Here is a 27,321-nt window from a genome sequence, read left to right on the forward strand (position 1 = left end):
GAGGAGGATTGGTACGTCCATGGTTGTTGTACTAGTCAACATAATGCACTATCCTACGTGTATTAGAAGTTGGTTGTTTTATCTATGTTAGTAAGATCAGTTAAGCAGTTATTATAACTGCCAGAACCTATTGTTATATATCTATTTTTTATCTAATAAGAAGATGACGAAGATTTGCAGATTATTCTACTTCTGAATTCTTCTTTTCTTCCTAGCTCTATGTCTTCTTCTTTTCTTATTCTGTAATATTCACTTTCACAGTTACTTGGGTATATCACAATCGGTGTCGTTATTTATATATGGATTTTGATTATCTTGTATTTTGGTGTTTTTGATAATCTTGTAAGCAATCATGTAATCACTATTTTGGTTTGAATGAATTGAAATGTGGTTTCCATCAAAAAACAAAAACAAAAAAAAAACAATCACCAAGTGGTCCGGTGGTTGGCATGCTCCCTCCCATTGTGGAGGAGGTAGGGGTTCGAACCATGTAATTGCTCAAATCCACTTCAATTTAATGAGTTTGGATATAGTCTAGGGACCATTAGTTTAGGGCATAAAAAAAAAATAAAAAAAAATGTACATCGCAATTTACACCTGAGGCATTTGCACTATTGCCTTAATGAACGTACGTACCTCAGCCTCTTAATTGTATATTTATTACGCTCGTTGATGAAGAAAAATTGGTCGGCAAAGACGGTAAAAATGCGTGTGTACGCCTCTCTTTTTTATTACACACTCTCTTGCCGCTAGTATATGAAGATGAAGTCCAACCATATGTATGAATGATACAGCTACAAACACTACGCCGGATGGTCCAGGACTTTATGTATTGAATTTAAAATTAGGAATTTATGTATTGAATCTAAAATTGATATGTCTACATATGGACAGTAGAGTTTTAGTTATCAATCAATTGGACCGGCCAAATTTATCAACACATTCAATAATGCAGTAGTACATAGTACTGCGTGAAATACTACTTTTCATTTTTATTCTCTTTTTTTTGGTAAGATGTAAAGAATAGAATACATAGTAGCGTATCTGCAGTCCTACAAAAAGAATTTCAGCAAAGCAGAAATCGAAGGAGAGGAAAATCTAGTGAAAATAGAAATGGAGTACTCTAAAGTACCAATGAGGTCCTCATCCATGGGTGAAGAAGATGAACATCTGGAACCATCTACTCCAACCGGACAATATTATAGCAGTTCTTCGCTCTCCATGAGCATTCTTGCAGTTTTGGAATTAGAAATTCCAATCGATGACTCCCAAACTATGTCATTGCTTGAGAATGTTTTCCTCCCCATTAACCCGCGTTTCTCCTCCCTCTTGGTATACTCTACATGCTCTAGTCTTAGTGCGACAGTTTGAGCTATATATTGTACTAAGATTTCATATAGGTTTAATTTGTCATGCAGGTTACAGGAGAAAATGGAAAAACATTGGAAGAAGGTTACGGTCAATCTGGATGACCACGTCAAGGTTCCATTGTTTGAAGAAGGGTTACCGGTGGAATGCTACGATGAGTACCTCCAAGAATATTTATCAAAGATAGCTATGGAGCGGCTACCACAAAGTAGACCGTTATGGGAGATTTACATATTCAAGTACCCTACAAGCAATGCAGCTGGGACAGTTGTGTTTAAACTTCATCATGCCCTGGGTGATGGATATTCACTCATGGGTGCTCTCTTTAGCTGTTTACAAAGATCTGATAATCCTTCTCTTCCTTTAGCTTTTCCAAAGATCCGATCCGACGATTACATGAATAAAAAAGAGTGTTTTTGAGACTTTGTCCATGTTCAAGAACACTATAACGGATTTCACTTGGAGTCTTTGGAAGGGTATGTTGGAGGATCATGCTAGCCCTATTAGGTCAGCTAAAGAGGGAGTTGAGTTTAGGCCAGTTTCAATCTCTACTGTCACCTTTTCTCTTGATCAGATCAAAGAAATCAAAGCAAAGCTTGGTGGGGTAAGATTTAATAGTCTTTCACTTCTTCCCGTCGTTTTAATTTATTAAGTTCGTAGGGTATATGTTCTTATTTGGAATTCTTACCAGTATATATATATGTTCTTATTTGGAATTCATTTCACGTTTATGGTTTCCTCAAATCTGTTAAATTTTTAATGAATAAAAATTATTTTTTTTCTGAAACAGACGCTTAACGATGTGATCGTTGGTGTAATATTTTATGGAATAAGACTATACATGGAGACTGCAAGCAAGGGTGCTGGCAATGCACGTTCAACGGCTCTAGTTCTACTCAACACTAGGGAAATAACCACTTATCAATCAGTCGAGGAAATGGGGAAATCAGAAACCAAAGGTCCATGGGGTAACAACTTCGGCTTTATCCATGTCTCCATCCCTAATGCAACCAATCTTGATAATTCCGATCCACTAGAATTTGTATTTGAAGCTAAGGAAATGATCACGAAGAAGAAGAACTCCTTGGTCGTTTATCTAACTGGAAAATTAATCGATCTAATGAGCAAACTAAGAGGTCCAGAGGTAATTGTTGCAATCAGTTTTATTCAGAATATTGCAATCATGTGATGTCTCAAAATCTATTAATTCAAACATATTAGTATCTCCAAAATGCAGGAAACCTCTAAATACATACGTGATGTCATTTGGAAGTCAAGCATGGCCATATCAAATTTGATAGGACCGGTGGAGAAAATATCTCTAGCAAACCATCCTGTTAAGAGTATCTACTTTATGGTGGTGAATGTTCCTCAGGTAAGTTAAAAATTTATTGGTTTATTTAGATTTTATCACAGGATGTAGGTATTTTTTTCTAAATAAAGCATAAGATGTAGGTATAATGAGTAGGGTATTGATATCCCAGCATATTTGTTACAATTAGAGTTTTTTTTTCTTTTGACAAAACTGGTCATAAATACCCAAGGTGACCAAATTTGTGGTACAAAAACCCCACTCAAATATTGGGATTCATTAAAACTCCATCTTAAAATAAATTATACAAAAACCCCAAAATTTTAAAAAATGGATACAAAATTCCCAAATTTCAAAATTGGTTTCATCAAATTTTATGATGAAACCAAAAATCAGTTTCGTCAAATTCTATGAGGTTTCATCAAATTTTATGATGAAACCAAATTTTGGTTTCATCAAAATTTTGTTTTTTGGGGTTTTTGTGTTACTTTTGTTTTGGAGGTTTTTTTTGTGGTTGGATAGTGACTCCTTTGGGGTTAAAACTCGCGGACCGTTGACTCTTTTGATAATAAAGTTTATAATCAAGGCTAGATGGAGTTAGTAAAGTCGTCGAGAGTTGCTCTAGGCGGAGGCGTACTCCCAGTAATTATCCTTATCAATTTACCTCGAACTGAAAATACATAATACTCCCTCTGCCCTATTTTATTGGTCCGGTTTGACTAGTTCAAAATATAAAGGATATCGGAGGAAATATCATGATTACCCTTATGAAATGTTAGATTATTACCAAAACTAAAACCAACATTCGTAATATTTAAAAACAAACATATATTGTGTAATTTTTGAAATGTTTGAAAGAAGATAAAACAGATATCTCCCCACTTTTTTAGGTTATATTATCAATCTTATATTGTATTTAATATTTTTTTAAATAAATAAAAAGGAACGAAGATAAATATGATATATTAAAATGCTTTGTTTCCTATTGATGAAGATATCATTTAAGATTTTAGGTTGGTTATACTAAAAATAGTTTTATAATAATAGAAAGTTGAAGGGTATATTTGAGAGTTTAACTAGAAAATATGAAGCTGGCCAGTATTTTAGGACAGACGAAAATAGAATAGAGGATGAAAATATAAAGACAAAGGGAGTAATGTTTTTACACGAAAAAAAATTAAAATAAAAATACAGAAAATAGGTAGTAAATGGTAAAACCACTGATATCTCTAGAAGATTAGACATAAAACGGTGTTGGACACACATATGTTGTCTCGTTAAAACCTTGTCAAGGAATATACACATGAACAAAATTTACGAATGAAAGAGAGTACAACATGATAAGTCATAAAAAAGAGTTCAGTTATAAGAATGCTAGGATAACTAAAACATTTACAATTCTTCAGTAGCTTAGGAATTCTACGTTCTCCTTCAGTACCCAATGCGTTGTCTTGTAATACTTGCAGTATGTGTGTGTGTCGATAAATAAGTTTTGAAATTCGAGCGTCATGGCTCATGTTAGGACTAACAAAATAGGTTCATGAGTTCTTCTAGCAACAAGACTGATAGATGTGTCACAACGGCTTGTCTAGGAAAAGGGGGTTGCTAATGATTGCGGGTAGTTGAGCCATTGCCACGATCGATGATCTTTTGGTGAGAGTTGATTTTGCCTTTTCGAAAAAACATTGCCAATGGGATTACTAGCTCTTGAGATTAATCTACTTTAGGAAGAAGCCAAAATGACATAGTCAAAATTGATTTCAACTTCATGCTTTTTTTCATAAGAGTCTTCTTTTTTCTATTCAAAGAAAAAACAGGGATGTTGATTAAATTACACATAACATAATTAGATGGAAATGCGAGAAATTTTTGAGGGGCGTTTTTTGAAGGATGCATGGGAAATGATATGTTGACACATGTCTCCCATATTAATGAATTCTGTTTCCAAAAATACCAACATCAATTAAGAAAACCAATTTTCTCTCCAAAAATACACTTATTTAATATTTTTGGAAACATAATTCATTAATATGTGAGACATGTGTCAACATGTCATTTGTCCCCCATGCCCCCTTCAAAAAACGCCCCCATCAAAAAAATTCTCTGGAAATGCTAAATGCCACTTAAAAAGATAATATAGGCACACAACATATGAGTTGGTAAAACAAGATCAAAACCAGATAATCTGAACCTAAAAGCTATGAAAACTGTAAAAGGTGAGTCCAACTAATAAAATAGATATTAACCTAACTAATAAAACATATATTAATCAATAAACACAACTAACTAGATCTGAAAATTGTAAATAAGGAACTGGGTATTAATGTTCACTATAACCAAACAAGAGACTTAAAGTAACGACTAAGTATCAACACAACTTAAATGTCAACGTCTACTATATTATCTAGCATTCCAGACTTCACATAATAGGAAAACACCTAGAATCCTAATGTTCAATGTAATGTATTGAACCTGAAATGATGTCATTAGGACACTGAACTAGCTGATGTTCGGATTAGTTCAAGTTAAAAACGCTAAACTAGTTGTTAAAGGATTAAGAAAGCATTAAAACTAATTATAAATAAGAAACAAAAAAAACATGGAAAAGTATAAGACAAGATACAGAAAATAAGCAGACATAAATAGTTACAGCAAAAAAAAAGTTAATTACAAACAGTTAAACTAGCAGTTAAAAGACATAAAACCAAAGACAATTACCAGCAGTTGCACTAGCAATTAAAATAAATTGATGTCAAACACTAACAATTAATCTTAGAAGGCTACGCTAACATAGACTAGTAAATAAACCATTAGACTAGCTCATGACAACTACCTCCCAAAACATATACCAAATGCAAACTATCATGACTATGTCGACAGTTTGCAGAGAAAACTTAAATTAAATAAAAAGTAAACAATTAGCTAGCACCAGAGTACAGTATATTAAAAGTAAAAAATCGGTTGTACTTGAATTATGGCAATTGAAGTTTTAGTTTGAAAAACTTGATGAAGAAGTTGAAAAGAAAAGGTCATTGTATAACTAAACCAGAATTTTGTTGGATATTCCTTTACTTGGCGATTATACCAACCCAGACGTTAAAAATTTAAGTAGCAAAGAAAAAAAAGGAGACTTTATAATAGAAAAACAAGAAGCTAGCCTTTGAGTTTTGTTGGGTCAGCGGAGCGGGGGTCAAGATATGAGATTCTCTTTTTCCATACATGTGATGAAAAAGAAGTAAAATTAAGATTCGACAAAAAAATGAAATACTCGCAAAAACACAAGAAAATCTCTTGGCCAACCTATTAAAAAAAACAGTCAGAAAATGTCACAGAAAATCACAAAGCAAACAACACAGTAAGAAAATGGAGAAATCCTAGTTAACAAAAAAAAACTCAATGAGAATGGGAAAGAACTATAGGGCCAGAAACAAGGAGAGTAACATGAGATACCCAAAAGTCAAAGAACAAACAGCAGAAACTAATAAAAGAACTTAGGTAAACAAGTTTGAATACCCAGATCAGCCACCATTTTCTAAAATTTCCTTAACTATATAATAACATTTAAAAAAAGGAACTAATACAAAGACGGAAAAAAAGTTGTTTAAAATTAAACATCGATACACTAAAGGAACATGGAAAATTAGAAGACCCACTGAATATAAATACGGAAACGTGGAAACTAGGATAAATAATAAAAACTCAAGAAATGTTGAACAAAATGCACATACACTTATTTTTTAAAACAAACCAAACAAATATATACCAAGATTAAAACCTGCAAGTGCACATGGAACCAAATTAAAGATTTTAATTCATTTCTGGAACCAAATTAAAGATTTGAAAACAAAGACATAAGTGTTGAAAAAAACATTGAGAAAAATTTTAAGACAAAAAAGGTAACTTGAAATTGGTTTAAATAAAAGAATAACAATATTTGGGATTTTTTTTTCTAAAAAAAAAACCCAAATTAGGTTAGCTAAAAATAACATGATAAATTCAAGACCGGATGATGGGGAACCCACTCAAACATTGGGGATCAGGAGTATCACCAAACAACTTGGATCATCCAATCACCAAACAAATTAAATATAATCAAAAAAATGGGACCCAGTTAACATTGGGATGCAATAGACAAGTCAGTTGATAAACATAAATCCGCAAACCCAATCATCTTTCGGGAACAACAATTTAAGTTAATAATAAAAATTCTGACAGATCAATATTCCAAGATCAAACATTAAAAAGACTATATCACAATCTTAAGAAGATCAAGCAAACAAATCCAAACCTCAGATCCCTTGTTGTTGTATCAAGCACACCAATGCTAACAACAACCTAAAGAGGATAAAAAGTGCTTGAAAGATCAATACTTTACGCATAACTATATCAAAGTTGCACAAAGAAGAAATTCACTCATATCCCATGTTATTATTATATCAAATACAACAATACCCACAACAACTTGAAAGAGGACAAAAGAGGTAAGACAAAATTCTGAGAAAAATATGAACAAACAACCAGATCCTAAGAAAGAGTTGTGTTAATTAGAACCACAACATACTTTCTCACCCCGTCTAATAGAGAGGTGTTTTTTTTTAATTATGGCAGTACGATGTAAAAAATTAAAAAACCTAAAAGAATCATCACATATATGTTTATTAAACACTCATATACATTCCTCATAACCAATAATCCATTAATCACCCGAAGATTAGCTTAGAGATTACTCATCCATGGAAGAAGAGTAAAAGTATTTGTGTTTTTGGAAATAAAAAAAGAAGGCAATTTAGATTTTTAATTGGTCTCAAGTTAGCATGTCTTACATATATTAGTCAATCTTTGATATGGGCTTCCTTTACGTTGATATCCAAGAAGTATATATACTCTAAAACATATTCTCTTTTAACGTTAAAGCATATTTCTCTCATAACATGATATGAATTATTTTATTTTTTATTTTTATAATATGGATAAATTGGTCAAGTGCAGAGTCTCATGGTAACAATGGTGAGCTACATGGGAAAGATGAAGATAGCAGTTGGAGCTGAGAAAGAATTGATTGATCATACATTGTTCAACGCTTGCTTAGATGAGGCATTTGAGAGAATTTTCAAAGCTTCTATAGACTCGGTTCCTCGGGATTAGACAATCTATATATCATTTATTTATTTTGTTTTGCGAGTGTTAATGTTTTCTATTTGAATAATGTATCTGTGTGTGTCTGCGTGTGTTTAATTGATTCATTGATCTTATTTTATCCAAATATATGAGAATAGTGTTTTCACTAAGATACGCGTTATAGATACACTATGTGTTGTTATCTGGACAGTATTGGTGTTTTTGACCAGGTGTTCTCAGAATTAATCCATCAGAAATAATCATTTGATCTTGAAACCACCAGAGATTGCATGATGCCTTGTGTGTAATTACATTACAAGTTTTAATTAGGCTATAGGGATTTTACCGTCTCAAAGATCGATGAGAATAGGATATTTAACCACATGGAGTCAAGCAACGACACCTCATGAGCCAAGAAAAGACAATAACTAATTCAGGTGATTTTTTCTTAAATTCAGGGGTGAAATGTGATGATTGTTGTTAAAGTTTCAAGTTCTGCTGGTAATATTCTGAAGATGGATAATTCCAGATCTGAAAGATCAGAAACTTCGATTGATCTATCTAGTTTACATGAATGTAGAAAGCATGGTGATGAGATACCTGAAAAATCGGGGGTCTAACAACCACATCCAATATTCCGATTAGCAATCTGTAAGGACTAACTCCAATATACTTTCTAGAGAATTAACTAGACAGTTGTAGATGGTGGATTTTCGACAAGGGATAAAATCATAAACTCATAATTATACGAAGCTCTGATCCAGCAATCAGACGTGAGTACTGAGACATGGGTCTCTCATCGAATTCTCAACGGAGAGTACTTTCTCTCGGAGTACATGTAGATATGTAGTCTCACGACTGAACAACGACATATCTCATGAATACTGAACACTTTCAGTTATTATTTCTATGTAGTATCACGAGATGGACGGATCCTAGACAGCTTTCTCTGCTAGTATAGAGCGATAACGTCTTCAGGAACAAACAACGAGTTTACGCTGACTATATAAAGGATATGACTTACCGACAAGCTCATATCGGGATAATTAATGCTCCTAGACAGCTTGCTCTGCTAGTATAGAGCAACAAAGTTAATTATTCCTAATTAATATTAATTCTGCCGTGACATTCACTACTGAATTCCCAGAATAATCTATTATTGCTCTTATTCCATGGTAGAATCCACGACTGGTCCCATGGAATGGCAATAACAATTGCTCCTATTCCATGGTCGAATCCACGACTGGTCCCATAGAATGGAAATAAACAATTGTTCTGATTCAATTATCGAATCCACGACTTGATCTCATAGAATAGCAATAACTATATTATCTCATTACTCCGATTTCATGATCGAATCCACAATTGGTCTCATAAATGGTAATAGATAAATCTTAATTACTCTGATTCTATGGTCGAATCTACGATCCCATGGAATGGTAATGCTCCCTTTATTATTCTGAATTCGTAGTCGAATCCTCAGCTGATCCTATGAATTAATAATAAACATCTTATTACTCAGTTTTGTGAATTATTCTCCACTGAATTCCACAATTAGTAATAAATAATCAACAACCGGGCGTCTGAGCTACCTCTAAGTAAGTCTCGATTCAAATGGTGAAAGTGTATTCAACGACGATACACCAACAGTCACCGCACGAATGAGTATTTCAAAATACAACAAAACGATGAACCTATGCAAAATAGGGAAGAAAATAATAAATAATTAAAAATATTGACCTGGGTGCTGGGAGCACGGACACACGACCGACCGACTGTGTTAATCCCACGCCAGTTTTATATTTTTAATGCATTTTTATTATTTTCCATGATTTGATGAAAATTCTCTCATTTTATCAAATCTCCTTCGTCTCGAGGAAACTCCTCGGTTTCATGGTATTTTCATAAATTCGTAAAAAATAATATAAAATTAAGGAAAGAAGTGTGGGGCGTGACCGTTGGCCAACCGGCCATGCCTTGGTCCCAGCCGGCCCCACACCTCGTGGTTCCGACTTATTTTATTATTATTATTATTTCACTAATTTAATGAAAAAACTCCTTGATTTCATGGTATTTTGCACAAATCATCAAATAATAAATAAAATTATGAAAACTTGTCGGACCGGGCCATTAGCCGGCGGCCATGCCCTAGCCGGTCCCACATGCCCCTTGTTTTATTATTTTATTTTATTTTTCCTTGAATTCATCAAATTCCTTGATTTCATGGTATTTCTCTCAAATTAGGAAAAATTACCTCAAATCATGAAAAATACTTAAAAAATATAAAAAAATTATGAAAATTCGTGGGACCGGGCCCCTAGCCGACCGGCCACGCCCCCACGGTCCCACATGCCCGTGTTTTTATTATTTTAATATTTTTTGCTTCCTTGAACTCATGAAAACTCCTTCAATTCATGGAAACTCCCTAAATTCATCAAATTTCTTAAAATTCTTCATAAAATCATCAAAAATATTATAAAATTAAGAAAATGGCACCATGGGACCGTGATCACAACCGTCCGACCATTCCTTGGCCTCGGCGGTCCCACGCCTCCTTATTCCTTATTTTATAATTATTTTCCATCATCTCATGGTATTTTCCTCAGTTTCGTCGAAACCCTAATTTTGGCATATTTTCTCGAATGGATGCTCAATTGCACGCTAGAAAATATCAAAATTATCAAGACTGAGACGCGGACGCCTTGGGGACACGAGCACGCTATCTTGACCGACCAAGATTGGCTCTTTGGCTTACAGAAGCCTGTCCCATCAAGTTTCACAGTTTTGACCCAATTTGCACAATTGCACGTATTAGGTCCAAGACTCTTCCAAACACTTTGTATTTTCATGAAGTGATCATCAGGCGGTCACGTGACTACCCAGATCCGGTTTCATGACCCCATGGTCGGTCCCTCACGTCATAATTAATTAGGTTTTCTCACCTAAGGCTCAAACGAATAAATGATTAAACCAGCATTTAATCATTCTTTCACCAACAAATCATCAACTCTTCAGGATTTATTTGTATTTGCTCATGTGAGCATACGGACACTACATGGTTGATCCACGGTCCCATGTGGTCGTCGTTCCCTCCTTCGTCCCATGGTTAAACTTCTGGCGAACCATGAATTGATCATCAATTGATCAAATTAGGGTTTCTAAATCCAAGGATCATTATTCCAGATTCCAACCTTAATAATTTTACGACGACCTCATGGTCATTAATTTTATTAATTATGCTCGGTTCAACGACCAGTATTCTAATTAATATTTTTGGTACGCTGCCAATAATCCATCAGATGAGCAACACATGCTCAGACGATTAAATATTCAACAATTCATCACATGAGCAACACTTGCTCAGATGATAAATATTTGCTCAAACCAAGGAATATTGGTTCAACAATCAATATTCAACGGTCCATCGAATGATCAATACTTTCTCACCTCATCATGATAATTATACCTCTGTCTCAACATACACGTTTAAGGTCATGAATCTCAGAACATTTCATGTTCAACTCATCAAATACATGGACTCATCGTCCCATGAAGTCAACAACTGACTAACTAAAATCACGTCTGCCCTAGAGACTTCACGATCACACGAGACATCAATCGTGTCACTTGGGGGATATCAACTAGGGTTTTGGTCTGGCGGTCTATGGCATGTGTGTTCATACACACGTTGGAATGTGAGCAAGTCGTGCAATCAGTTAAAGGAGTTCACAAAGTAGTGGATGGAAAATCGACCAAGTCATCACACGATGAGGAACTGGTCTCAAACACGATTTCCATTTCCCCACTCTTTCATCCCATCAACTGTCACACTTTACGGAATCTTGGTGTCTAAAATTCAGCAATATAACTAATTCTCTGAATCATGATTGAATCATCAGCATCAACAGTTTCATCAATCTCACATCTCATCGACAACACGAGATCATCAACTCATCAATTGAACAACTACTCTCAATTGAGCAATTTCAATCATTCAGAGCTTATCATATTCAGAATTCACACACCCACAATTTTTGATTACCATTGATTCCACACATTTCCCAGCTTCCCTCCTACAGATCAACCCATCCTCTCTTGTGATCGAATTTACTCTAGAACGGTCATTGTCTTGATTTAGGCAAGAGTACTACAGATTGGTCTCTCGAATCTAAAGCACCCCCTTGGCGGCGGTGCATCTGTGTGAGGTTTAATATTTCGCTAAGTTCGAGGAGTCTCCTCCGTACGGTCGTCTCCTCAATTTCTTAAAAACCAGCAAATCATTTTTCCCCATCTACAGATTGGCGACCACAGTGGGAGATCATTCTCTCGGTTGCAATCTCACAACTCCACAAGATGGATGGTCTTAGGTCTGGGTTAGTCAAAGGTTCCAATGCAAACGACGCTAGCACTAGCAACAAAAACAACAACGATGATATCCCGGGAACGATTCCAGCCTCTAACACTGACGGTGGTAATGTTACTCCTCCTCACGTCAACGCGAAGGGTCATCCTTTGTTCGGCCGACACCATGAGGAAGACAGAGGAAATCCACCACCTACCATTTCTGATCTCATCAAAGTGCAAGAGACTCTTGCAAAGAATCAAACCGATATGGCTACAACACAGAAGGAACTATTTAACCAACTAAAGGCTCTCACTGATACAATGTCGGGGAAGACCCAAGGAAAAGGAAAAGAGAAGGAAAAATCCTCAGACGCTGATCCTGAGGTAATCCCGATTCATACACTGCAAAGCTGCAGACGATCCATCAGCGAAGGAGTCATCAAACTTCATCACTCGGGAAGATTTGGAACGTCTCTTGGAGAACCGTGGAAAAGACAATACATCACATGTCTATCGTCACCAGCCTCCATACCCTGCTGCTATGCAAAGGATTCCTCTTCCAAAAGGTTATACCTCTCTGACCTTCACTCTGTATGATGGAACAGGTAATGCTCGAGAACATGTCTCTCGGTTCTTGGAAGCCTTAGGCGAACATGAACATAACCATGTTATTCGCCTCAAAGAATTTTCAAAGTCCTTGAAAGGCAGGGCATACACCTGGTACAACAACATCGCACCAGGAACTATCAACAATTGGGGAGAAATGATTGACGCATTCTACAAAAAGTACTTCTTTGTGTCAGAGAAAATTACTCTCTCTGATCTTGGAAGAATGTTTCAGAGAATCAATGAACATCTCGATGACTACGTGAAAATATTCCGAGTCCAGGCCCTGGACTGTCAAGATCCAAATGTCACGGAGAAACAACTGGTAGACTTGTGTATCTACGGCATGATCCCGGTCTACAGAGCTTTATTGGAAAATCTTCATTTCCAGACCTTCTCAGAGCTTCACGAAGCGGCGAAGAGATCGGCAACTACTGCACCCACTTTACTGGAAAGAGCAAAAACTACAAAAGTTGAGGAGCCGCGAGAGACTCGAGGTAGCAGGCGTCTGATCAACTAGCAGTACAACCTCCAACCTTCCACGAACATTTTTGCTGAAGGAAGGAGAAGGAAAGCCGAAGCACCACAACAAAAGCATACTTCTCCAATCTCTCAGGATCTTCAGAAGTGCAAAGAAAGGATAACCAATCCTGAAATGCACAAACCTCAACCATGCATCAACAAACAAGGAGATGCACGACTGGGGACTGATTACCAGTCCATCTCAGAAAAAATGAATTCGAAAGAATGTTGGTCGATGCTGACGCCGTCATCAACATCGTTCTACTGAAAACCCTCAGAGCCTCTGCCATCACTCGACAAGAAGCTACTTGTCATCCAATCATTAGAGCACTTGGAGAAATTTCGAGCTTTGACGAGGTTGAAGCAAGAACCTGCAAAATATGCATAGACATTCATCAAGAGGTTCTGCACTCAGTAAAGTCTCATTCCTCCCATGTCTATGTCATTTATTTCCTCACATGATATCCTAGCATGGGGACTCAATTCTGTCAGCAACTCTGCAATACGTCATGAATGGTAGCCTCACCGAATTAATATTTCACCAAGTGGTTGAATCTGACACCGCTTCGAATCGAGCATCTCACCGAGACATTCACTACTGAGAGATGACGGAAGCATCGTAAATAACACTTTTGGCATTTATCCACAGACTTGTAGGAATGTACGCGAGTATCAGAAATCTCTGATGTCTGCACAAGTGTTGAATCCCTCGCAGCTGAATGCTGAATCGACAGAAGATACACTGAGTCGAGACGATCAAGCATAAGAAATTCGACGCTTCAACGCTCAAGCTTCCAAGAATTCTTCAAATTGTACTCCCAATCAAAGAGTACACCCTTTTCATTGGCGCATATGTCTTCAGCACAATATCTCGACGTGACACACTGGTTCAACACCGACGTGATCAAAGTATAGCTGAATTACAATTGATAAGCCTTCACTATCCTATGATAAGACTTCTGAAGCAAATGCAACATCATTCATCAATGGATGCTACAAACTCCTTCAACTCTGTTAAGTAAATGAGGGATGCACTGAGGACTTGATTTTATTGGAAATATCAATCCAATATATTTCAATAAATGTTATCCACATATCAAGTCATTGCAACTTGATGTGATTCCATGAAATGTCGTCAAACGGAACCTCTGTACATCAAAAGCCCCTGCACGACTGGGGAACTTCCTCTCTTCACCAGTCATATCCGGAATGAAGACTGTTGCTGCTATCTACCGCGCAACAACATCGATTCCATGACGAAGCCACTTCACAGTAAAGTCATATTCAGGAGGATTTGGGTTGAAATCCTAGTTCACCTTCATCTAAGGTATTCTCAACTCACTAATTGGTTCGTTCATGTAAAGGCTCACTGGATGAAAAGCAAAGACTATCACTTTCAGTCTCTGGAGCAACTCCGTCCATGGTCTCAGCATCAGCAACGGCCTCAGGAGCAACATCACCGGCTTCATCAACTATCCATTCTCTGAAGCGTTACTCTATGGATCATAATTCTTCAAACCCTAATGATTCATAACAAGATGTGTATACATGAAAACATGCTATCCAAAGCTTGCACTACAGCCGAGCACAAACCAAACGTTTCTACAAGATGTTCTCATCACCTCTACAAATGAGATGCAACATGCTTTAGGCCATGGGTTTACAAAAACGTGCCAATGGGTGAGGAATGGGACAATGCTTCCTCAACAAAAGATGTTTGTATATTTCTCTTCTACAACATACCAAAAGGGAGCATCAATCATACATACGAGCTGAAAGATATGGCCTTTACCGTCAGGTCTACGACATCTGAAAAATTTGTACGGGATTACAAAGTACAAATGTGCACGCTTCGTTGGCTGACCTATGCAACTCCAAATTGAGTGATTCTTTGCTCATGTGAGAACTAAGTCTCTTAGCTTCGAAAAATTGGGGTCAAGCACCGAATTCCGACGTCGTATGAGGTTCCTACAGCTTCCAGAGCATACAACATGCAAGCAGCGATTCTTAGACGGGATTCATAACCTCTACAGTCGATCAATGTCCACCAGGTCCTTCCGCTAAATCCTTCATCAAGGTACCTACAACTTCGACCACCTAGGTATTTACATCAATTTTTCTACGTGGGTCCTCTATCTACGTCTCACCAGAAGAAGGGAAAACGAAAGGGGGAGACTTGATAAAATACCTGACGGTCCACTGGTCAAGACGATCGATTTCACAATCCAAAACCAATCAAGAAATCAGAATAAAACCTCACATCTCTCAGAAGTCCAAGGTTCAAGATATCATGGAAAGAAAACTAAAGAAAGTCAGCAAAATAAGATTTCTGCTTTTCTGCATCCTCCAAGATTTGCAAAGAAGCTTTCTCCGCCTCCACCTTCTTGGTCATCTCAACAACTTCATTCATCTTCTTCAACACGGCATCACTGGTGGTGAAAGGAGTGTCACCTTCCACTGCTTTCCTGATAGCATCAATCTTTTGACGAAGCCACTTCAGATTGAAGCCAAGTTCTTCAGCTTTCTTCAAGTTGTACTCCCAATCAAAGAGTACATCCCGGGTGACAGTATTTCCAGCTGCGATGCGGATATCATTTATAACACGCAAGATGGATTCTACTTGCCTCGTCAAGAAATAACTATGCTCCGGATCCTTGGAGTATATCACCAAATGGAGGAGTAAAAGCAGTACTCATGCACTATTATCTGGTTCTCAGTCATTGGAGCAACGTCATCAATCATAGGAACAACTTCGGTTGGAGCAGCTTCTTCCATTCTCGATTCGGGTTCCACCATCTCACGCAAAATTGGAGTTTCAGTCACCTCCACGACATCAACAGCAAGCGTTCCATGACCTTGAGGTACATGGGTGGAGGTCTCATTATCAACGGCTCCATGGTTTCTCAAGTCATCATTGTTGGATCCATTATTCCCAACTTCAGCATTAGGCACCTAATGTGAAGATTACATGGGATTAAAATGATTCAAGCGTGGAAACCCAACACAACTATAAAATTCAGAATGTAAGTGAACTAACATAATATAATTTCCTTATTATGCACCCAATAAATGCACAAATAGTGTAGAAGTCATGAAACACGTTTTCAAACAAGCTCAGCTGAAGAGATTTTACAATTCCCTGTATTCAACTGCGAACTGGGAGCAATTGGTAAGAACTTAAGGTTGGGTCATATACCATTCTATTTGTATGGATGTTTTCTACAACATATCAAAATTTCATAGCAATCGGATGAACGAGCTAACAGATGTGGTCAGAACATCGGACAACATGCAATCTGGAAAATTTCTGAAGGTCTCCTGAAAGTTCACTATTTCTCCTTTTTCAGGCCCTAAACATGCTCAAACTTCAAAGAGATTCTTTGAAAAAGCTTGTAAATTTCCTGGGCTTGAAGATAGATATGCAAACCGAGAAAATATGACTTTGGACAAGGATTCTACAACATTTCTAGTAAAATCTGAAGTCTGAAATTTTCTGGTGACGTATTTCGGCAAAGTTATCCATAAATTCACATGGATTTTCATTCATTCACGAATCAGAGATATCATACTTATTTGAAGAAATTACAGGATATATACTTACTAAGGGAGTCTCTAAATCATTTGAAGCCTCGACAATGCCAGAATCTCCGTTGACAACACCGATATCTCCATTCGGTTCGGGATTTCGGGAATTCTCCATATTCCCATGTCCCAAAGAAGAGTGTGCTTCATCAACATGCTTCTTATCTACAATGGTTTCTTCCTGGATTCATCAACAAAATTATTATTATTTCATTCAAGGAGATGTCGCGATCACCTGCACGAAAGAGATATTTAAATCGACTTCTTCATCAGTACTGCATTTATGAATTGTTCGCATGGAAACAAGTTGAAGACCGTCAATCGATGGAGAAAAGGTATGAAAAGAAATAACAAAACCTTGGTCTCGTGATCCTAATTGCACGGGCAGGAAAAAGTCGTGACACAAGGAGCGCTAACAACTCACCAAAGAAACGGCTGGGGACTGCACGTCATTTGCTAACATCCTGTAGTCCTTACTTCTGGGTGCTCCGCCCCGAAGAATTTCTTCCATTTCCGAGGAGTATACATTGATATCAAACCTCACTACACGATCATCCGATGGTATAGTTGGTGAAATAACCAGGAGTACAACTCAGTACGAAGGATCTCTCACCATCATTCAGAGGTCCCAGAAGTACCATTTCTTGAAGTTGCACCCGCGGAGATGTCATCCCTGGAAACATCGTCTTTGAATGTGTCATCATGGGAGTCAGTCATTCTTGCAAAGTGGTTGTGACAGATGCATAACATTCAGTGCATCATTCAAAGCACAGGATTCAACAAAACAACGAATCATGGAATAAAGATGCTCACATCAGCGTCTGCAAAAATGGTAACTTTCAACTCTTACCTGTTTACGATTCCACTAACAGTACATGAGTTAATACTTCAAATATTTCTTATTCCTTCAAATCTGCTAAGACGAGCAAAATTCTGACATGATTTTCATAAAACCGTGAACAACCCACGTAAATTTTACAATGTGAACATTCATTGGTTTCTCAAAATATGGACAAACATCCATTCTACGATTGTGAAAACTCACATATAGACATTATTTTACCATGTATAATGGTCTACATTCAACAGTTGTTCAAAATCAAAACATGATATTACAAACTATATAAATATTTAACGTGAAACTCACGTAAATTTGGAAAATATATCTATATATTTTTTCTCCCTCGCACGAGCATCTGTCTCTGAAGCGAGAGTATATTCACAAATATTTCTGAAAGCTCGAGATAAAAAAATTTCATGAAAGCTCATAAACAAAATTTTATTACTAACAAACGCACGTCTATTTAAAAAAAAAAACTTTTCTCTCGTACGAGCACCCACCTTTGAAACGAGAGTTTATTCCACTTTGAGAAATCTCACATATTTATAAAATAAAATTTTGTTTTTCGTGAAAGCTCATAGACAAAAATTTTATCATTAGACTCAGGTCTATTTTGATGTTTCTTAAACTAACGAACGAGCATCCATGCTAAAACGGATTCCTTTCTTGGGACCGGCACGCGAATCCTAAACGACCAAGGTTCCATCACCAAATCAGCGGTGCTACCACTTTATGCTCGTCAAACGACACTCCAATCATGACATTGAAGCCTTCATCACGTCGTGGTTTGCTCATGCTCTCTAAATCCGGTAACGTCTCAACTTACGACGAAGTTCAATTACTGGTATTTTTATTTATGGCCGGAAAATCACCATTTAATGCTGACTGAGGAACACAGCTTTCCTCAGTAAGTAGGGGACTTAATGTAGATGGTGGATTTTCGACAAGGGCTAAAATCGTAAACTCATAATTATACGAAGCTCTGATATGTAGTCTCACGACTGGACAACGTCATATCTCATAAATACTGAACACTTTCAGTGATTATTTCTATATAGTATCACGAGATGGACGGCTCCTAGACAGCTTGCTCTGCTAGTATAGAGCGATAACGTCTTCAGGAACAAACAACGAGTTTAACCTGACTATATAAAGGATATAACTTACTGACAAGCTCATATCGGGATAATTAATGCTCCTAGACAGCTTGCCCTGCTAGTATAGAGCCACAAAGTTAATTATTCCTAATTAAGATTAATTTTTCCGTGACATTCTATACTGAATTCCCAGAATAATCTATTATTGCTCCTATTCCATGGTCGAATCCACGGCTGGTCCCATGGAATGGCAATAACAATTGTTCCTATTCCATGGTCGAATCCACGACTGGTCCCATGGAATTGCAATAAACAATTGTTATGATTCTATGATCGAATCCACGGCTTGATCTCATAGAATAGTAATAACTATATTATCTCAATACTCCGATTACATGATCGAATCCACAACTGGTCTCATAAATGGTAATAGATAAATCTTAATTACTCCGATTCTATGGTCGAATCTACGATCCCATGGAATGGTAATGCTCACTTTATTATTCTGAATTCGTAGTCGAATCCTCAGCTGATCCTATGAATTAATAATAAACATCTTGTTACTCAGTTTTGTGAATTATTCTCCACTGAATTCCCCAATTAGTAATAAATAATCAACAACCGGGCGTCTGAGCTACCTCTAAGTAAGTCCCGATTCAAATGGTGAAAGTGTATTCAACGACGATACACTAACAGTCACCGCACGAACGAGTATTTCAAAATACAACGAAACGATGAACCTATGCAAAATAGGGAAGAAAATAATAAATAATTAAAAATATTGACCAGGGTGTTGGGAGCACGGTCACACGTCCGACCGACCGTGTCGTGGTCAATCCCACGCCAGTTTTATATTTTTAATGCATTTTTATTATTTTCCATGATTTGATGAAAATTCTCTCATTTTATCAAATCTCCTTCGTCTCGAGGAAACTCCTCGGTTTCATGGTATTTTCATAAATTCGTAAAAAATAATATAAAATTAAGGAAAGAAGTGTGGGGGCTGACCGTTGGCCAACCGGCCATGCCTTGGTCCCAGCCGGCCCCACACCTCACGGTTCCTCATTATTTTATTATTATTATTATTATTTCTCTATTTTCATGAAAAAACTCCTTGATTTCATGGTATTTTGCACAAATCATCAAATAATAAATAAAATTATGAAAACTTGTGGGACCGGGCCACTAGCCGGCCGGCCATCCCCTAGCCGGTCCCACATGCCCCTTGTTTTATTATTTTATTTTATTTTTCCTTGAATTCATCAAATTCCTTGATTTCATGGTATTTCTCTCAAATTAGGAAAAATTCCCTCAAATCATGAAAAATACTTAAAAAATTTAAAATTTTATGAAAACTCGTGGGACCGGGCCCCTAGCCGGCCGGCCACCCCCAAACGGTCCCATACGCCCGTGTTTTTATTATTTTAATATTTTTTGCTTCCTTGAACTCATGAAAACTCCTTCAATTCATGGAAACTCCCTAAATTCATCAAATTTCTTAAAATTCTTCATAAAATCATCAAAAATATTATAAAATTAAGGAAATGGCACCACGAGACCGTGATCACGACCGGCCGACCATGCCTTGGCCTCGACGGTCCCACGCCTCCTTATTCCTTATTTTATAATTATTTTCCATCATCTCATGGTGTTTTCCTCAGTTTCGTCGAAACCCTGATTTTGGCATATTTTCTCGAATGGATGCTCAATTGCACGCCAGAAAATATAAAAATTCTCAGGAATGAGACGCGGATGCCTTGGGGAAACTAGCACGCTATCTTGACCGACCAAGATTGGATCTTTGGCTTAGAGAAGCCTGTCCCATCAAGTTTCACAGTTTTGACCTAATTTGCACAATTGCACGTATTAGGTCCAAGACTCTTCCAAACACTTTGTATTTTCATGAAGTGATCATCAGGCGGTCACGTAACTACCAGGGCCGGTTTCATGACCCCATGGTCGGTCCCTCACGTCATAATTAATTAGGTTTTCTCACCTAAGGCTCAGACGAATAAATGATTAAACCAGCATTTAATCATTCTTTCACCAACAAATCGTCAACTCTTCAGGAGTTCTTTGTATTTTCTCACATGAGGATATGTACACTACATGGTTGATCCACGGTCCCATGTGGTCGTCGTTCCCTCCTTCTTCCCATGGTTAAACTTCTGGCGAACCATGAATTGATCATCAATTGATCAAATTAGGATTTCTGAATCCAAGGATCATCATTCCAGATTCCAACCTTAATAATTTTACGACGACCTCATGGTCATTAATTTTATTAATTATGGTCGGTTCAACGACCAGTATTCTAATTAATATTTTTGGTACGCTGCCAATAATCCATCAGATGAGCAACACATGCTCAGACGATCAAATATTCAACAATTCATCACATGAGCAACACTTGCTCAGATGATAAATATTTTCTCAAACCAAGGAATATTGGTTCAACAATCAATATTCAACGGTCCATCGACTGAGCAATACTTGCTCACGTCATCATGAGAATTATACCTCTGTCTCAACAGACACGTTTAAGGTCATGAATCTCAGAACATTTCATGTTCAACTTATCAAATACATGGACTCATCGTCCCATGAAGTCAACAACTGACTAACTAAAATCACGTCTTCCCTACAGACTCCACGATCACACGAGACATCAATCGTGTCACTTGGGGGATATCAACTAGGGTTTTGGTCTGGCAGTCTACGGCATGTGTGTTCATACACACGTTGGAATGTGATCAAGTCGTGCAATCAGTTGAAGGAGTTCACATAGTAGTGGATGGAAAATCGACCAAGTCATCACACGATGAGCAAATGGTCTCAAACACGATTTCCATTTCCCCACTCTTTCATCCCATCAACTGTCACACTTCACGGAATCATGGTGTCTAAAATTCCAGCAATATAAATAAGTCTCTGAATCATGATTGAATCATCAGCATCAACAGTATCATCAATCTCACGTCTCATCAAAAACAAGAGATCATCAACTCATCAATTGAGCAACTAATCTCAATTGAGCAATTTCAATCATTCAGAGCTTATCATATTCAGAATTCACACACCCACAATCTTTGATTACCATTGATTCCACACATTTCCCATCTTCCCTCCTACAGATCAACCCATATTCTCTTGTGACCGAATTTACTCTGGAATGGTCATTGTCTTGATTTAGGCCGGAGTACTACAGATTTATCTCTCGAATCTAAAGCACCCCCTTTGCAGCGGTGCATCTGTGTGAGGTTTAACATTTTGCTCGGTTCGAGGAGTCTCCTCCGTACGGTCGTCTCCCCAATTCCTTAAAAACCAGCAAATCATTTTTCCCCATCTACAACAGTCAGACTCAATCTAGAGATAAGTATATTGAGGAGTTAATATCTCTCTCACTTGATTTGATCTTTACTCAAGCAAATAAAAATTTGCGAGTCTTTATCAAATATACAAGGATAATAAACTTGGATGGTACCAAAAACCAATATCCAAGGATCAATCAATTTCCAATCAATAACCAAAGGTTGGATTTCACAATTGATCGATACAACGCACAACTTGTGATATTTCAATTATATAACAAAACATAATGTGGAATAAAAATAACACAGACACCAGAAATTTTGTTAACGAGGAAACCGCAAATGCATAAAAACCTCGGGACCTAGTCCAGATTGAACACCACACTGTATTAAGACGCTACAGACACTAGCCTACTACAAACTAACTTCGGTATGGACTGTAGTTGAACCCTAATCAATATCACACTGATTCAAGGTACAATTGCGCTCCTTACGTCTCTGATCCCAACAGGATACTACGCACTTGATTCCCTTAGATGATCTCACCCATAACCAAGAGTTGCTACGACCCAAAGTCGAAGACTTCAATAAACAAATCTGTATCACGCAGAAAGGTCTATGATGATAGATAAATCTGTCTCCCACAGATAAACCTACAAGTTTTGTTCTGTATTTTGATAAATCAAGGTGAACAGGAACCAATTGATAAACCGGACTTATATTCCCGAAGAACAGCATAGTATTATCAATCACCTCACAATAATCTAAATTGTATGGTAGCGAAACTAGATATTGTGGAATCACAAACGATGAGACGAAGATGTTTGTGATTTCTTTTTATCTTGCCCTATCGGAGATAATATCAAGTCAATTATTTCAATTGAACTCGTACGATAGAAAATGACAAGATCAGATCGCTCAACTACAAGAGAAGTAGTTTCGTCTGACTTCACAATCCCAATGAAGTCTTTAAGTCGTTAACCGACAGGGTCTCGAGAAGAAACCTACGGTTAAAGGAGAATCGACTCTAGCAAAACCAACTAGTATAAAATATGAGGTGTGGGGATTAGTTTTTCCAATTGCTAGACGTCTCCCTTATATAGTTTTCAAATCAGGGTTTGCAATCCCAGTTACCTTGGTAACAAAGCATTCAATATTCACCGTTAGATGAAAAACCTGACTTATCCAAGCTAATATCTTTCAACCGTTAGATCGAAACTTAGCTTGTCTCATACACAAATGAAATGTATTCTTTTAGGTTTGAGTAACCGTACCTAAACGTGTACATTGGGTTGGTTCACAAATAGTTAACCAATGGTTAGCCATATGAGCACTTTCATATTAATCGTATTCATCTTTCTCATAACTAGTTCAAATGACTCATAAGAACTAGTTCAAGAGTTGTTCAATTGCTTAGGTATTTATTCATAGACACAATTGAAACAAAATCGGTTTGATTCACTTGAATCAATTCATGAACAACATAGCCACGGTTTGCAAAGATTGCATTCCTTATTGATTTATTGTTTTAAGTTCATGAAACTACCGATTTTAGAATTAACCAGCTTGGGTACGTACGGGTATGGTAGGTACCGGATTTGAGTTTACAAACTCAGCAGAAATTTTCGTCTCGAAAACTTTTGTGGGTACGCGTACCTAAGGTAACTGGTTTTCAGTTTGCAAACTTCATAAACTTCAGCAGAAATTTTCGGTATGAAAACTTCCGCCAGTACGCGTACCTAACTTGTCTCCTTCACCAATACCGCATGCACACATATGCACACACTTGGTTTCCGGCACATGGATTTATACACTAATGTGCGAACACACTATATATACTTATATCCATAGTTGGTTATCTCAACTCTACATTTCAATCATTGAAACATTCTTCTATAATGTTATAATAGTCGTTAGACAAAAAGAATCGACTAGCGTCATCAAAGCTATTTTCAAGATTGAAACGTCATCATGACTTTCGTCACGGGTAAAGATGAAAATGGTTAAAGCAAGAGCTTACCAACACATATTTCGAGAAAAAGATAGGAGAGTAAACTCGGCTCGAAATAGCAAATGTGTATGTATGAAAAGTATCATACTTATACGACTTTTGTCTCAAGAGTATGAGATAGAGTAGATAGACTTTTAAGTGACATATGAGTTCAAGTCTCCACATACCTTTTGGTCGGATGAAGTTCCACTGGTTCCTTGAGTAGTTCTTCGTCTTCGTAAGATAATCGCCATGGAGTCTGGAGATCAACTATACCTAACTATCCTAGACCGAGACTTAGTCATAAGTAAACTAGAAATCAAGACATATAGTTTTGATCACTAACATTGACAAACATGCTTGAGATAGCAACGCACGCGAGTTCGACCGAGCAATGCTCTAGCAATACCCACTTTGGTCAATTAGCCGAGATTTTCACCGGATATGAAATGACCGGTGCTTTATCTAGTGGAGAAAGATAATGGCGTTTTCACGATCATTTGTTGGTCCATGACCCAAGACGGGATCATGAATTAAGAATGTAGCATAGTAGTCTACATAACACGGGAACTGCAGGGCTGTCGGATTGTGTGAGGCATGGCAAATTGTGGTTTAATTTCTAATAGAAACATTAAATTGAAACCCCGGAGAAAAATAAAAGAACACCTAGGAAAAAAAGACCACATGCAGATAATGAAATATCATAAGATCCTTCAATCTGTAATATGGATGACTTGATGGAATAAAGTATTTGTTAGAGCATTGCTACGTTGAACCCACCAAGTGTTGATATATCAAGTTTGGTTGTCAGGTTTAATTACAAAACTTGAAGTCACTTGATTTGATTATTAAAGTCAACTTCGTTCTGATAGATTAGGAACATTGAGATATTGAGACTTGATTTAGTTACTCATGAATACCTGAAGACGTATCGAAGACATCGTCCTTCAGTTTGAGATTAGTAACTTCAAACTTGAATTGTTCAATTTCTTCGTTCAAGCCTAAACACACCAAATCTATCAAATCCTCTTGAATGCACGATTATCCTCGGTTCGTGCCCCGCCTCTCCGTGTATTCTCAGCACGGGAACGCCAACCTCAATTGCACGAGTATCCTTGGGTCGTGCCCCACCTATCCGTGTATCCTCGGTACGGGCACCGTAATTCAAACAAATATATCCGTTCAATTATAAATTCACACTACCTTTGCATGAGTATCCTTGGGTCGTGCCCCACCTATCCGTATATCCTTGGTACGGGCACCGCCATCCAAACAAGCATATCCAATTATTTATAAATGATTTTATCATACAATATACATTTTGATATTCCAAACCACTTCATCAACAAGTTCAAAAGTTCACAACCCAACTAACGATGTTATTTTTCAACCATTTAAGCAAACACACTAACTGCAAACTTTTAATTTATAGGTTTCATAATGATAAGTAGTTCCGATCGTCTTTAAATTTTAGGTGAACATTCCGAACCTATTTCTCTATAACATATCCAAATTTCTCAGAAAACTAACGGTTGAAACAAAAGATATGATTTTTACAAAGTCAACATAATAACTGAGTAGATTACATGTTATTACCAAATAATTCATGATAAATTCATAATAACCTGGAATTGAGAAAATCCAATTCACAAATAAAGATATCATACATGGCTACAGCTTTTGTCAAGATTAAAAATCATTATAATTTCCTAAACACACCAAAACCATAGCAAAGCGAAGCTGTCCAGAATTTCAGAAACTATCACCCAAATTCAAACAAAGATTCAACGGTGAAATTCTGGTATATTGTTCTCAAAATTTAACCATAAATACGTAATAATGTTATCTAACAATAGAAAAAGCCTGATCATACTTAGAAGATATATATTTATGCGATGTAATTACTAAAACTCAACAATACAAAATCATACAAAATAAACACCCAAAGAAAATGCCAAAAGAGAAAGGGTTTCACATTCTACCTTAATTTCATTAAGCATATACTTATTTTCTTAATCCTTCTTCTCCAAAAATCTCTAACCCCATCTTCCTCTCCTACCTTTATCTCTAATTTATGTTAGTAACCCCCATTTCTTTTCTCTTTCTTTCCTTTCTAAACCATACACTAATTCCCATATTAATACCACTCCTATATTAATAATAGTACATCATATTTATTATTTTCATTATTTCTTTTTATTTGTCTTTTTATTTTCTATTAATCAAAATATTTATCTTATTATTTATTAGTATTCTATTTCCACCTAACTTGAAGCCTTTCTAGTTCAATCAACCTACCTAGCTAGGCTAAGGCCAAGGAATAACAAACCTAAGCCAAAAGTTTAACTACAGTTCAGGTATAACCCGACCGGAAACAGTAAATAAAAATACCGTGTATTACATAAAGTATAGTTTATGTATGGGTTTCGTGTTCTTGATACTGCACTGATTAGTAGTTCATTATTATTTAGAATATTGAACTTCCCATTGAATCCAAACCTTGAAATCATGTTTGAAATCCCTTGTGGCAAAGATCGATCAAAGGACTAATCATATGACCAATCGTAAAAAAGTCTGACTTTGTTCTACACTTTTGATAATTTGTTATCTTCGAGTTTCTGCAGACATCGAGGTGCACACGGGTTAGACTAAGAATGTTCATAAGTGTTGACAGAGTGAATTGGACATGTGTCGAAATTTAATATCTTCTTTTTTAAGTATATTCCTTTCATACTCAAGCAAATATCCCTGAAACCGATTTCCAATACCTATTTTGGTGTCGAATTATATGCTTACCAAATCTTGAGCGTGTCGATTTACAATACCTATTTTGGTGTCGAATTTTGAGCGTGTTTTCACCATGAAGAGCTAAACTTTAATACTGGTACGACGGAGAAAGTTGTATTTCATCCTTGTGGTAATTTAGTTAATTCTTTATTTACTTTTTGCATCGTTTTTTATTGAATTAAGATTTCGATTAATTACTTGTGACTTTGTTTGATGGAGCATGCTTAGTCTTAGGGATTCTTGATGCTCCATGCTTATAATCTACACGTAATATTTTATGGAATCTACCTTTGGCAAATAAATAGAGTTGATATTTCTTTTGTTTGAGCTATAATTTCCTAGGATTAATTTCTGAACCACTTGAATATGAAAAATAGTGAAATCCTGAGTCCCGGTAAATTCTTCTTCTCGACAAACTTTTGTATATATTTTATTATTTTTTT

General features: G+C 36.7%; 1 pseudogene; it reads left to right on the forward strand.

The window, feature by feature from the left end:
- Positions 1-1,022: 1,022 nt before the first annotated feature.
- On the forward strand, positions 1,023-8,000 carry LOC113330488 (annotated as a pseudogene).
- The last annotated feature ends 19,321 nt before the right edge of the window (positions 8,001-27,321 follow it).

This window comes from Papaver somniferum, chromosome 1 (assembly GCF_003573695.1).
Source record: "Papaver somniferum cultivar HN1 chromosome 1, ASM357369v1, whole genome shotgun sequence".
Lineage (NCBI taxonomy): Eukaryota > Viridiplantae > Streptophyta > Magnoliopsida > Ranunculales > Papaveraceae > Papaver > Papaver somniferum.